Source organism: Dasypus novemcinctus, chromosome 18 (assembly GCF_030445035.2).
Source record: "Dasypus novemcinctus isolate mDasNov1 chromosome 18, mDasNov1.1.hap2, whole genome shotgun sequence".
NCBI classification, from domain to species: Eukaryota; Metazoa; Chordata; class Mammalia; order Cingulata; family Dasypodidae; genus Dasypus; species Dasypus novemcinctus.
The window spans coordinates 50,813,419-50,823,863 of NC_080690.1; positions in this window are offsets into that span (position 1 = coordinate 50,813,419).

A 10,445-nucleotide genomic window follows, 5' to 3' on the forward strand; every position below is an offset into this window, starting at 1 on the left:
ATGTTGCATGAAATAAGCCAGATACAAAAGGACAAATATTGTATGAACTCGTGGATTTTGAAACAATTAGAATAAGCAAACTCATAGAGTCAGAATCTAGAATATAGGTCACCAGGGGACAGAGTGGGGATAGTAAATAGGGAGTTAAGGCTTGAAGTGCACAGGGTTCCTATTTAGAATGATGGAAATATTTTGGTAATGGATGGGGGTTGTTCTTGTTTGAGTCTTTTGTGGACTCTAGAGAAATATATTCTTAAAGTCAATCCATTCCTGTGGGTATAGACCCACTGTAAGTAGGTTCTTAACTTAAGATACAACCCATCTCATTCAGAATGAGTCTTAATCCTTTCACTGGAGTCTTTTATAAATGGAGGACAACCACAGATAGAAAAAAAGCCTCAGAATGGAAGAGGTCTCAGAGGCTGGAGGCTGGAATCAGCGGAGCACAGAGGCACAGAAAGAGGCTACCTTGATTTGGACAATTTTACAGCCTCTTTTACCCTAATAAATTCCCATTATAGGGAAGTGGATATGGCTCAACTGACAGAGCATCCACCTACACAGGAGGTCCAGGGTTCCGTACCCCGGGCCTCCTGACCTGTGTGGTGAGCTGGCCCACACGCAACGCTGCTGCGTGCAAGCAGTGCTGTGCCATGCAGGGGTGCCCCCCGCATAGTGGTACCCCACACGTGAGGAGTGCACCCCGCAAGGAGAACCACCCCGCGTGATAAAAGCACAGCCCACCCAGGAGTGATGCCACATACACGGAGAGCTGATGCAGCAAGATGATGCAACAAAGAGAGACACAGATTCCCAGCGCCGCCTGACAGGAATGCAAGCGGACACAGAAGAACACACAGCGAATAGACACAGAGAGCAGACAATGGGGGTGTGGGGTGGGGGAAGGGAAGAGAAATAAATAAAAATAAATCTGAAAAAATAATTTCCCATTTTAAATGAAAACATTTGTGTAATATTGCTTGAGCAGCCTTCAGCAAACTAAGACAGGAGTGATGGTAGCACAATATTGTGAATGTAATTAACAACACTGAAATATATCTGAATATCATTAAAAGGGGAAATATAAGATTGTATATATAGTAACAGAATAAAAAAAATTTAAGATCCATGGAACTACACTGAACCTTAAGTTAAACCATGGATGTTAATTAATAGTACAATTATAAAAATGCTATCATCAATTGTAACTAATGTCCCACACCATTGCAAGATGTTGGTGGTGAGGTGGTATATGGGAAGCCCACATTTTATGCATGATTGTTTGGTAAACCCACAACTTCTCTAGTGAAAAAGAAAAAAAAGATGCTCAGATCATACCATTGGTTGAAACAACTGAGAATAGAGAGCTGGAAGCAAGGGGGAAAGCTGGGGCCAGTCAGCACACTCAGAACGCACGAGGGTGGGAGTGGGGACCATGCTGCCTGAGTCCTGGCACGTCCTGTCTCACTCTCGGTGGCATCAGCCTTCCCAGGCTGAGGGTGATGGAGTTGAGAGTGAGCAAGGGGGCAGACAAAAGGCACCCAGGGCCCACACATGCATGCTCTACTGGAGAGCTCTAGGGGCAAGTATGCTCGGCCTGAACCATAGCCAGCCAGTGACCTGCTGGGCAGCCGCAGCTTTTATCTGCCTGCCTTGGGCAGACAGCTTGTGGAGCCAGAATATGTGTCACTGGGAGATGGGCCGAATTGACAAAAATACTGTGTCTCTAATAGAGAGAGCCGTACTTCCATCACAGAGCACAGAAGATAATTGAATACGTGTTTGCTGACACCAAAGGGGAACTTTGTCCTTCAAAACACAATTTGAGTAGATGGAAAAGAAACTCAATGCCTAGAACCACATTGTCTCATGCTTTGGAGACCCCAAACACAAGTCTCGCCCTGGGACTGAATGCTGTGTGGGCAGAATATGGAAAGAGGCCATCTGCTTGCTGTGGGCTGTCATCGTAATGATTTATAATCTGAAACTTATCTGTAAGACGTCAAGTCCAGGAACTGAATATCTAGGAGTGGATTGTAATGGGGGGTATTTATTATTGTAAATACTCCAGTTTGACATACAGAATGAGAGGAACAAATGGAGCAGCAGGGAATCTCAGGTGTTTAGGATAAAGAGTCAATTAATGACCTGTGAAATACTTAGAAATCAAACCAGCACTGACTACAGAAGGGAAGGGTGGAGCAAATAAGTGTTACCATCACATAGAAAGGGATGGAAGGGCCAAGTGAATGCGACTGATTTGTGAGACAGAGACCATGTCAGGGTCAAATGGACAGCTCGGTCAGCTCTCCAGCAGCCCCTCGTTGGTGACACCCATTCAGACCCTGTGAGCCCCTCCCTGAGGCATACAGGCTCAGCAGGAAACCCGTGAGCATTAGCTGTGGCTGTGCCCCTGCCTTCCTCCAACAGGACAAGTGTGTGTTGGCACAGGCACCTTCCAACTATTGGGTCTCTTTGCCGCTGTTCCTTGTTTCTCACTGTATGTTTTCAACTGAGTCAATAAAATGGGTAAATCTAGCATTAATTTGGCCTGTGAGCCTTTCAGTGACTTCTGGGATAACTTGCCTGGTAGTGGAAGAGGAGCCTACCACGGCATCAGGGTCAATTCCCACCATGACAGGAGCAATTCACAGGTTGCAAGTTCTATGAAGATTCTGAGCGTAGAAGCCTGGCATCACCTTCCCCACGCACTTCAGTGATATCTTAGCATTCTCTCTAGATCAGTGCCCAGGGAAGCTGCCTGGCTCCCCCATCACTTCATCTAGTCCTTATCCTGGGACCCCTCTCTCCAGTGTCTTCCAGATGCATTTTCTGAGAACACTTGCCCAGCATCCTGGGCACACTAGGCACTGACCTCAGTGCATGTTGGAAACTGTAACAAAGGGTAGGAATGTCCTGGAGCTCCTACTGTGACAGATGGAAGGAGCTCCAAGTGATGGCTGTGAAGCATCTCTCCTGGGAGATTACATCAGATAACATATTCAGATGATGGGGCATCCACTGACCTCAGGCAAGGGACAGAGAAGACAGAGAGTGAGCTCTCCAACTACATGATCCTATCGGAAGAATGCAGGACAAAGAGAGAAAACTCTGGGCATATCCCCAGTGCCCTAGTTCATCTGAACAAATTCTGGTTTTTCTTTATTATATTCTACTTAACATTTTTCTCAGAAACACAAAAAGGAACAAAAGAAATTGGTTCTATCCAAGAACTTCCTGCCTTCAGTAAAGAGGGGGATGAAAAGAGAGAACCCAATTTACTGGAAAGTCAGTTCTTTATAATTAGTCTGACCAACCAAAATTCTTGAGATCGTGGACCTATCTTGCACACAGACATGCGCATGTACGTGCACAGAACTTAACAGTGCTTTACTAACACTATTGCCATAAATTAATATGCGTGCTTAGTGAAAACACACAAAGGCAAATCTTACTCTCATGTTTTTTACTGTAATCAATGTCTCATTCTTGCATCTTTCAACAAATAACTGGAAAGTAAATTTTAAATAATACCACTTAAAGTAGTAAAAAAATAACTGTAATGGTAGAAATCAAATTTTAAAAACATGAAATATTTAGGAATATATTTAATTAAATATGTACAAGACATCTATACTACAAAATGCTGAGAAAAATGAAAGAGGATCTAACTAAATGGAGAAATATACCATCTTAATGGATTGGAAGACTCAATATTTGTTAAGGTGTCCATTCTGCCCAAACTGATTGATAGGGTCAATGCAACTGAAATCAAAACCCCAAAAGGTTTTTATGGAGAAATTTACAAGCTGATTCTAAAATGATGTGTAAATTCAAAGGATTTTGAATATCTAGAATAATTCTGAAAAAGAACAAAGTAGGAGGATTTATAATCCTGATTTCAAGACTTACTATAAGCCATCATTTGCCATAAAGACAAATATATAGATAAATGGGACATAATAGAGATCCAGAAATAGACCTATAGATATATAATTAATTGATTTTTTACAAAGCCACCAAGATAACTGAGTGGAGGAAAGGATAGTCTTTTAACAAATGATGCTGATATAAATGGATATCTGTATGGAGAAAAATGAATCTCAACCCTTACCTCAAACCAAACACAAAAATGAACTTGAAATGCATCAGAGACCTACATATGAAAACTGAAACTATAAAATTCCTAGAAGAATACATAGGGAAAACCTTTGTGATCTTGAGATAGGTGAAGATTTCTCAGCTGTAAAACAAAAAGCACTAAATATAAAAGGAAATTTTAATAAATTAGAATTCATCAAAAGCAAAACCTTCTGCTCTTCAAAAAACACTGGCAAATGTCCTAATCCAGAATTCATAAATAGCTCCTACAAATCCATATTAAAAAGTCAAACAACCAATTCCTTGAAATATACACTCTACCAAAACTCATACAAGGAGAATAGGTCTCATTTTAGTTTCTTGTTTGCTAAAACAAATACCATACAATGGGTTGGTCTAAACAATGAGAATTTGACTCATGGTTTTGAGGCTAGAAGATGTCCAAAACTGAGACATCAGCTAGGCAATGCTTTTTTTTTTTTTGTCCTTTTTTTTTTTTAAAGATACATAGATCATGCAAAATGTTACATTAAAAAATATAAGAGATTCCCATATACCCCCACTCCCCACACCAACCCCACTTCTCCCACATCAATAACGTCTTTCATCAGTGTGGCACATTCGTTGCATTTGATGAGTACATTTTGGAAGGCAGTGCTTTCTTCCTGAAGACTCCGGCATTTAGTGACTGCCCGCTGGGAATTCTAGGTGTGCTTTAGCTTTTTTGTCATCTGACAATGCACATGGTGGCATCTTTCCGTTCTCTTCTGGGTTCTGCTGGCTTCCAGCTTCTGGCAGTTCCCTGTGGCTTCTCTTTCAGTGTCCCATTTCCTTTGCTTATAAGTCTTCAGCCATATTGGATTAAGGTTCTCTCTCATTCAGTGTGGGCACACTTTAACTAATAATATCTTCAAAGGTCTTATTTACAAATGCGTTCAGACCCAGGACCAGGACTTGGGACCTGAACATGCCTCTTGTGGGGGAAATTATTCAATCTCCAATAGGGGAATGAATTAAAGAAATTAACTCAGTAATTAATAACCTTCCAAAACAGAAAGCACCAAACCTGCATAGTTTCACTGGTGAATTCTACTAAACATTTAAGGAAGAAATTATACCAAGTCTCTACATCTCTTCCAGAAAACAGAAGCAGAAGGAATGCTTCCTAACTCATTCTATGAGTCAGCATTACCCTAATATCTAAATTAGGTAAAGACAAATCCAATGGATGTGTCATGATGATGGGAACGAGTGTTGTTGGGGGGGGGGAGAGGGGGGGTGGGGGGGTGGGGTTGAATGGGACCTCACATATATATTTTTAATGTAATATTATTACAAAGTCAATAAAAAATAAAAAAATTAAAAAAAAAAATAAATAAATTAGGTAAAGACATGATATTACAAGAAAGGAAAACTACAGTCAAATTTCTCTTATAAACATATATGCAAAAATCTTCTACAAAATCATAGCAAATGAATGTATTTAAAAATTGTTGGTTTTATTCCAGGTATGCAAAGTTGACTTCACATTCAAAAATCAATGGAACAACCAGCAAGATGGCAGCAGAGTAAGGAGCTCCTAGAGTCAGCTCATGCTACAGGCCAGTTAGGAATCACCCAGAGCTATCTAAAGTACCTGTTTGGGGGTTCCAGGAGACCAGAAGAGCATCCTGCAACATCCTTGAAAGAATGGAAGAAGGAGACTGCCCGTCTGCAGAAAAAATTCCTAAGTAGAGCACTCCACACCATGGAGGCTGATGCCCATCCTCCACTGGTGGGGAACTATTCAGCAGCTGGAATTGGAAGCACCTCTTCCCAAAAAATGGGGGAAGAAGAGACAGTTGGGCACCAACTTCAGCTACTAACTAGTAAATTTGGTAGGCTGAGGTATAGTCGTAGAAACCACAAAGGTTTGAACCTGTCCAAGTCAGAAAGAGGCCAGTAGCCACCATTTTACTCCTTCCCTAGTACAAAGGGAAGAGGGGAAGACTGAAAATCACAGTGCTGGAATGGACCAGCTTCTTTCCATCCAGATCAAATTATCACTCTAGCATAACCCCCAGACCCACCTCTGGCAGGAAGGAAGTTGGGGGTCCTGCACCAGCCTCTCTGGGAAATTACAGTCCATATTGTGGAGGCTGGTGATCATTCTACTTTGGTAGTGCAAGCTGCCTCAGGAGCTATTCTGTGGCTGAAGTTGGAAGCTCCATTTCCCAAAAACAGGGGAGGAAGAGATGGTTCCTCAGATGGTTCCATCTGAGTTCAGATAGCCACTGAACTCAGCTACTGATGAGCCAATTCTGTTGGTTAAATTATAACCCTAAGAACAACAAAAGTTTTAACCTGTCCAAGTCAGAAAGAGGACAGTAGCTGCCATTTTGACATAGCCCCTGGCATGAGGGGAAGGGGACTGACTGAAAATCACAGTGCTAGTAGGGACCAGCTTCTTTTCACCCAGATTGGCCTTCAGCTCTAGCCTAGGCTACAGCCCCACCTCTAGCAGGGAGGAGGCTGGCAGACCCTGCACCAGCCTCTCCAGGTAACTGCAGGTATATTTGGCTGGCACAGACTGAATAGTCAGAAGTTGACTGGGGAAACTGTGGTCTTTTTGGACCTACATAAATAGATTGCTGTTCACACCTGCAGCTCCATCCCTGCCCCAGGTAGGGGAGAAAGGGGCATGAACTTCACCAGCCTCTCTGGGCAACTACAATCTAGGCCTACACAACTTAGATTATTATACACAGTTGTGGCTCTATCCTTAAACCTGGCAAAAGAGAAAGTTGGGAGAATATTCATCAGTCCCTGGGGCAATGAGGGAAGCTTGAGCCTCCACAGCTTGCAGCACCAAGTACATCCTTGGTTCCTACTACACAACCAGAAAGGGAGAAAAAGCAAGAAAGCCCTACATTAAAGAGAGAAACTTCACCCAGAATAAATACATCTAGTAAGTCAGATGCCAAGACACCAACAAAAACTTACAATCCACACCAAGAAACAGGAAGATATGGCCCAGTTAAAGGAACAAGATAAGCCTCCAGATGACATAAAGGAGTTGAGACAACTAATCATAGATGTTCAAACAAATCTCCTTAAAAAACACAATGACATAGCTAAAGAGATTAAGGATATTGAGAAGACATTGGATGAGCACAAAGAAGAATTTGAAAGCATACATAGAAAAATAGCAGACCTTATGGGAATGAAAGGTGCAATAAATGAAATTGAAAATACACTGGAATCATATAATAGCAGATTTGAGAAAGCAGAAGAAAGGATTGGTGAGCTTAAAGAAATGCCTCTGAAAGCAAACATACAAAAGAACATATGAAGAAAAGAATGGGAAAAATTGAACAAGTTCTCAGGGATCTAAACGACAGCAAGACATATGTAAACATACATGTCATGGGTGTTTCAGGAGAAGAGAAGGGAAAGGGGGCAGAAGGAATATTTAAAGAAATAATAGTAGAAAACTTCCCAACCCTATTGAAGGACATAGATATCCATGTCCAAGAAGCACAATGTACTCCCATCTGAATAAATCTGACACATACAAATCAGAATGTCAAATGCCAAAGACAAAGAGAATTCTGAGAGCAGCAAGAGAAAAGCAATGCATAACATATAAGGGATACCCAATAAGATTAAATGCCAATTTCTCATCAGAAACCATGGAGGCAAGAAGACAGTGGCATGATATGTTTAAGATACTGCAAGAGAAAAACTTCCAGCCCAGAATCTTATATCTCACAAGGCTGTTTTTCAAAAATGAGGGCAACTTTAGAATATTCACAGATAAACAGAAACCGAGAGAGTCTGTAACCAAGAAACTGGCTTTGCAGGAAATACTAAAGGGTGTGCTACAGTCTGAAAAAAAAAAGACAGGAGAGAGAGGCTTGGAAGAGAGCTGAGAGATGAAGATTATATGAGTAAAAGTAACTAAAAGTGTCAAAAGAATGGTGAAAATAAAATATGACAGATAAAACCCAAATATTTTGGAATAAACTTAACAAATGATACAAAGCACTTGTATTCAGAAAACTACAATTCTGTTCAAACAAATTTTTTAAAACCCTAAATAATTGGAAGAACATTCCATGCTGGTGGATTGGAAGACTAAATATCATTAAGATGTCTATTCCACTCGAACTGATATACAGATTAAATGCAACCCCGATAAAAATTCCATGAGCATTTTTTAAATAAAAGGAAAACATGCTTATCAAATTTATTTGGAAGGGTAAGGGGTCCTGAATAGCCAGAAACATCTTGAAAAGGAAAATCACAGTTGGAGGACTCTCACTTCCAGGCTTTAAATCATATTACCTAGCTACAGGCATGAAAACAGCATGGTACTGGCATAAAGACAGATACATAGACCAAACTGATGGTTCAGAAACAGACCCACACATCTATGGCTAAGTAATTTTTGACAAGCCTGTCAAACCCATCCAGCTTGGGCAGAACAGTCCTTTCAACAAGTGTGCTGAGAGAACTGGATATCCATAGTCAAAAGGAGGAAAAAGGACCCAATATTACACCTTATACAAAAATTAACTCAAAATGGATCAAAAACCTAAATATAAAAGCAAAAAGCTTCTAGAAGAAAATGTAGGAAAATACCCTCAAGACCTGGTGGTAGGTGGTGGATTTTTAAAGGAGATAAGAGGAAGACTGAGGTGGATTACTGATGTTTAATGCATGTAGAAGTTTTAATTAACTTTTCTGTAAAAGTGTAGGAATAGATAGAGTTGATGGTAACACATTATAATGAGTAACACCTAGTTTATAGATGGGAATGTGGCTGAAAATGGTAGTCTAGGGATGTAAATGCCAACTGAACGAAAGCTAGAGAATAATCTAGGGACTGAATAACACAATAAACCCAGAAGTGGATGAGAATTGTGTTTGATGATACAGATGCAAGAATGTTCTTTGTGAACTAGAGCAGATGTACATCACTACTGCAGAATGGTGGGAATATGGAAAAGCATGGGAAAAATACAACTGGAGTGACCTATGGACTGTGGTTAACAGTAATAATGCAACATTCATGCATCTATGCCAAAGATGTACTGTGCTGGTAATGGTGGAGTATGGAAAGAGTGTGCCAAATGTACGCTATGGACCTCGTAATAGTCTGATATTATCTCATAATCTGATATGAGATATGTGTTCTATTATGGTGTGGTATGTTGATAGAGGGGTTTTGTATGGGAATTCTGCACATGTGTATGTTTGTTTTGTAAGTTTACAAGTTCTGTCATAAAAAATATATTTAAAAAATAATAGAGTCGGTTGGGTGAAAAGTACACCAAATGTAAGATAAGGACTATATTCTTCCATAATTTTTAGCAAATGTCTCACAACAATGCAAGGTGTTGGTGGTGGGTTGATGTATGGGACCCTATATGATGTTATGCTTGTTTGCTTTGTAACTTCACAACTTCTACTATACACATATTGTTTATGTATGTTCATGTATAATTGATAAAGTATAATAATAATAATAGACTGGGTTAGTGGAAAAATACACCAAATGTAAGATATTTTGGTTAGTATTACTATTTTGAGGATGCTCTTTAATCATTAGTTAAAAATGTTTCACAACAATGCAAGGTATTGGTGGTAGGGTGAGGTATGAGAGCCCAGTATGTTATTATGTATGTTTGTTTTATAAGTTCACAACTATTACTATATACTTATTGCTTATATATGTTTATGTATGAGTGATATTCTCAATAAATATTTTAAAAAGAAAAAAAATCAATGAATATATTCCATCACATCAACAAGCAAAAAAGAAAAATGATGTGATCATACCAATTGATTTTAAAAACTCTCAACAAACTAGGAATAGATGGAGACTTCTGCACCTTAGTAAAGTACATCTTAAAAAAAAAACATACAGCTAACACCCTACTTAATGGTAAGAAACTGGATGCTTTCCCCCTAAGATCAGGAACAAGGCAAAGATGTCCTCTTTCAGTACTCCTATTCAACACTGTACTGGAAACCTTAGTTAATGCAATAAGACAAGAAAAGGAAGTATGGGAAGCGGACTTGGCCCAGTGGTTAGGGCATCTGTCTACCAAACGGGAGGTCCATGGTTCAAACCCTGGGCCTCCTCGACCCGTGTGGAGCTGACCCACGCACAGCGCTGATGCGCACAAGGAGTGCCCTGCCATGCAGGGGTGTCCCCGCATAGGGGAGCCCCACACAGGGGATCCCCACGCGCAAGGAGTGTGCCCCGTAAGGAGAGCCACCCAATGTGAAAGAGAGTGCAACCTGCCCAGGAATGGCACCACACACATGGAGAGCTGACACAACAAGATGACGCAACA